Below are 5,016 nucleotides of genomic sequence, written 5' to 3'. Positions count from 1 at the left end.
ACCATTGGTCAGAGTACTCACACAAATTTAAAAGTAGAAATTATGATAACATTTTTGCTAAATGGGATAAAACGGTTGAAATTCCGCTAAATGGGGTAATTGCTGTCAACAATGTAATAGGGGTAAAAATCAAAGTTCACTCACAGAAGTAAAGCAAATATTGGAGTCACAATGAGAACCATTTTTGAAATATCATCATCTATTTGATTGTATGTCAACCAGATTACAAAGATGCAGCCCTGAACCAGATTACTAATATTGCTCCATGGTACTCCCTCTGTTTCAAAATAACTGTTTCAATTTTGTATTAGTTTTAATATAAATTTATATTAAGCTTAAGACACTTATTTTAAAACGGAGGGAGTACTTCAAAGCACCTTGTATTAACCGTGTCGTGTTAAGATTGGAGGGGGGTCGGAGAGATCCTTCTATGAGATGGGTTCGGAGGCTGCATCTTTTGTCGTACTGCCCCGGTCCCTATAGGAGCAGTATCCAACGGCCAATCAATCTTGCTCAGTAGATTTATCACATTACGCCCTGCAGCCGAGCCTCCCTGACAAGGCTCAACACAGCTCCGCCGTTCGTATGCATGTGCCCGTGCTGAGCATTCACACACCTGCGTCGTGGGGCTCAAAATCATGCTATAGTCGCTAAAAAGGACAAACTTTGAACCTATATGAAAATTTCACTAGTAAACTTTTGTCCGCCTGTATAAGAACTTTGCAATGTAACATTAGTTGAAATTGATGTTTTAGAGCAACTCCAACGTGCCGATCAAAACAGACGATGATTTTGTCCGTTTGGATCGACCACCCGCTCAGCGTCCGTTTTGTTTTAGATTTGGGTTGGCACTACGCCCAACGCACCGATTCATAAGTGCTGGCGTGGCCGGCTGGTCATCCTATTTCAACAAATAGCTCATTTTTGCATTGCTTTTGCATTCAAACATATAGTCAAATAAAATAGCGTAGTTTCAACCAATAAAATAGCATAGTTTTACAAGCCGAATAAAGAAGATACATCTATTGGTTGCCAACATGAGCCCACATATGCTCAACCAAATCATTTTACAATTGCACGTGAGTTTCCAATCACGCATGTCATGATGAAATTGGATGAATTGTTCAAACGTTGCCGTTCCGCCATGCTCAGGAAACACTCTCACCCTAAAACTGAAACCCTTAATCGTACAGACGTTCTGGACGCTCATCTTCTACGATCATATTGTGCATGATCACACAATCAGTCATCACCTTCCATAGTTTCTGTGCACTCCAGGTATTAGCAGGATACCGAACGATGCCCCATTGAGATTGCAAAACATCAAAGGCACGCTCGACATCCTTCCTAGCACTCTCTTGCTCTTGGGCAAATCTTTTCCTCTTCTCTCTGACAGAATCGGGGATTGTCTTGACAATAGTGGTCCACTGAGGATAGATACAGTCACCTAGGTAATATAATTTTTCGTAGTTGTGGTCGTTGATAGTAAACTTCACCGGTGGGCTGTTGCCTTCGCCAAGCCTAGCAAACACCGACGAGCGCTGAAGCACGTTAATATCATTGTGTGATCCGGCCATGCCAAAGAAAGAGTGATAGATCCAAAGATCTTGAGACGCCACGACCTCTAGTATGACAGTGCAAGCCCTGACATGGCCTTTATACTGCCCTTGCCAAGCAGAAGGGCAGTTCTTTCACTCCCAGTGTATACAGTCTATGCTGCCAAGCATCCATGGAAAGCCCCTGCTGGCATTCATCACCAACAAACGGGTTGTATCTTCAGGAGTTGGCTCTCTCAAGTACTCAGGGCCAAACACAGCAATAACATCCTTGCAAACCTTATACATGGACTCTAGGCATATAGACTCGCTCATACGGACTACTTGTCGATGAGATCATCGGACACTCCGTATGCAACCATTCGGATGGCGGTAGTGCATTTCTGATAAGAGGAGAAACCAATCTTTCCAACGGCATCCTCTTTGCACTCAAAATAGTCATCGTAGCCAACCACCCCCTCTCTAATACGGTTGAAAAGATGCTACTCATACGGAAACGACGACGGAATTTCTGATGTTTGAACAACGAATTTGTTGGATCAAAGTAGTCCTTCCAAAGAAGGAGATGCCCGCTCTCTCGGTTGCGATTCAACGCCGGAAGGTGGCCCGGAATGGAGCCACGGAACAACGGCCGCTGGCTATTGAGGTGGTGATGGACCAACACGGTAGCCAATATCTCCTCGTCGTCGTCGGGGTCGCAAAGGAAATTTTGAAGAAAAAAACTCGTCGGCGGAGTCCATTTTATACCTTGACAAACTGTCGAGCAGCTTGCGGGCGTCGACGAAGGAGACGGCCGGCGAAGGGAGTGGCCGGCGTCCGACGAGCGTGCCGGTGAGGCTCTGGCCGGGGCGACAAGGCGGCTTCTTGGTCGCGGTCGCGGCCGGCAGCTGGCAGAGTCGTCGGAAAAAATGGGCGGCGACGACGACGACGACGAAGTGGCGAGGGTTGCTGTTGGATGGGGGGAGCCCAATGTGCCACCGACCAGCGGGCCCCGGGGGAAGAAGAAGGCGAGCGCGTGCGCTTCCGTCTCGTGACCCCCCGCCGACGTAAATCCGGCTTAAAAATGAACCGGGATTGAATCGTTCGGGAACGAAAAGCGGACCCGCGTCCGCTTGGGTATGCGCGTTCGGCCAATTTTTATGTCCGCGCTATCCAAATGAACGCGAGCGGACGAAATGTGTCACCCCGTTAGAGTTGCCCTTAATATTTCCATAAAAAATAGGAAAGAAGAGAAAAGATACAGCGCCTCTGAGTTTGCACATCGCCTCGAGAACCTTTGTGCTATTATGAAGCACGCTGTGCGATATGGAGATGGCCAATATGGCGATTCTGTTAAATTTGCTCTTGGATGGGTAAAAGTGGTGTGACATTGTGTTTGATGAATTGAAGATGTCGAGTCAACCTTGGAAAGAACAAAGACAATCCCCACAAAACTAGCAGCAGCGTGAGTTGCGGGGGGTGAATTTAAGATGCTCCCATGATACGAGCTTGTGGGTGCCGTTGGATCAGAGATCCAATGATCACAAGCTGAGCTTCTCAAAATTTATTGAACGGCCATCTAAAAATCTTAAAATTACGCATAGATACAGCATCTTCTCAGTTGGACGTTGGATATCGGATCCAACGGCTTGCGGACACTCGTATCAGCCTAGCACCAAATGCCATGGAGCATCTGATATGTACTCGTGAGTGCGGTCCATCCATCCATCCATCCATCAGCTCGAGAAAGAAAAGAAGGAAAGACGGGAGCAGGAACATACTACAGTACTACACAGGTTGCGACGAATTGGAGCTGAAAGCTCTGTGTGTGTCTCTGAGGAGGAGACGGCACGGAACAAGTTCCAAACAGCACCCCATTTTCTCCTCCTTTTCAAAAAGTGAGAGCAGAGCTCCAAATTAAGACAGTACAGTCAAGTCCAAGTAGCTAGCCATATGCGCGCGCGCCCATGTCCATCTCCTTCTTCTTGTCCCTCCTCCTGTTTCCACCGTGTTGCATATGCTGCTCCCGGCACCTTCTTCTCCATGGCGACGCCAACCCCTCCTCCTCGCCCGCGGGCACGCGACGGCGACGTCACCGACGGCCTCAGGCGCGCTTCGGCTACGCGTCCACGCCTGACGACGCCGACGGGCAGCTCGTGGTGAGGCTCTACCAGTCCACCCTGGGCCTCCCCGTCACGGGCCGCCTCGACGGCCAGCCGCGCTGGGCGCGCGCGCCGGGCCACTTCCTGCTCACCTACGCCGTCCTCTCCGACGTCCCTCCCTACCAGCCCCTCCCGCTCCGGCGCAGGGCCGTGCGCGCCGCCTTCCGCCGCGCGTCATCCCGGTGCGGTTCCGCGAGACGCGCGACTACAACACGACCGACGTGCGCGTGGGCTTCCTCGCGGGCGACCACGGCGACGGCGAGCCCTTCGACGGCCCTCTCGGCGTGCTCGGCCACGCCTTCTCCCCGCCCAGCGGCCAGCTCCACCTCGACGCCGCCGAGCGGTGGGCCGTCCTCGGCCACGATGACGACGGCGTAAACTCCAGCGCCGTGGACCTCGAGTCGGTGGCCACGCACGAGATCGGCCACGTGCTGGGGCTGGCGCACTCGTCGGTCCCGGATGCCGTCATGTACCCGAGCATGAAGCCGCGCACCCGCAAGGCGGAGCTCACCCTGGACGACGTCCGCGGCGTGCAGGCGCTCTACGGCTCCAACCCGCAGTTCAGCCTCAGCTCCCTCTCCGAGCCCGACACCTCCTCATCCGCCCCGGCGGTGGCCACCACCAGGTCGCCCGGGAAGACGACGGCGACGCATACGGCCATCCTGCTCTTGCTTGTCACCGTCACTCCTCTGCTCCTCCTCTGCTAGCTTGATTGATTAAGCTCTACTAATTAAGTATATGTAGATATATATACACGGTACAGATGACACGTCTTAAACTCTGCACTAGTCGGACTTGAGAGAAACCGGTCAAGATTTTATCAAGCAGGTCGAGTTTCTCGTGAATTGATTAGCTTTCTTCGAATACAAGTAACAAAAAAATTATTGTGATTGGATATTATTGTAGAGCATTCGCAAAAAAGAGAGGATATTATTGTAGAGAAAGAAGAAGAAAAAATGGATAAATGGTTATGCGTGTGCCTTGGACCGTTGCTGTCTGTGTTATGTGGGTAGATACTTTTTTTTTTGAGAGAGAGAGCATGGCTAGCTACGTTTTCTCGGTGTGTGTTTCACGGACCTGGGTTCTTGGGCTAGCACTATCAGCAAGGAATAGGCATATCGTGTAGCAAGATAAAGAGATGAGGCGAAAGCAACATGCACGACGAGACAATGATCGATCCATATTTATCCTCACAGGATCATAAAGTTGCAGCACGCGTCAAATAGACTGTTTCTCTTTGAGGAAAGTATAATTTTTAGGGAAATGTTTTTATTCGATGCCCTATGTTTTTAGAGAAACGTTTTCACCCGGTGCCCAAT

At 50.3% G+C, this 5,016-nt stretch overlaps 1 pseudogene; it reads left to right on the top strand.

Moving 5' to 3' along the window:
* The first annotated feature begins 3,257 nt into the window (after window positions 1–3,257).
* On the top strand, window positions 3,258–4,688 carry LOC123428249 (annotated as a pseudogene).
* Window positions 4,689–5,016: the final 328 nt, after the last annotated feature.

Source organism: Hordeum vulgare, chromosome 2H (genome assembly GCF_904849725.1).
Source record: "Hordeum vulgare subsp. vulgare chromosome 2H, MorexV3_pseudomolecules_assembly, whole genome shotgun sequence".
Taxonomy (NCBI): domain Eukaryota; kingdom Viridiplantae; phylum Streptophyta; class Magnoliopsida; order Poales; family Poaceae; genus Hordeum; species Hordeum vulgare.
The sequence above is the reverse complement of the archived record's forward strand: the minus strand, read 5'-3'. Positions and strand labels throughout refer to the sequence as shown.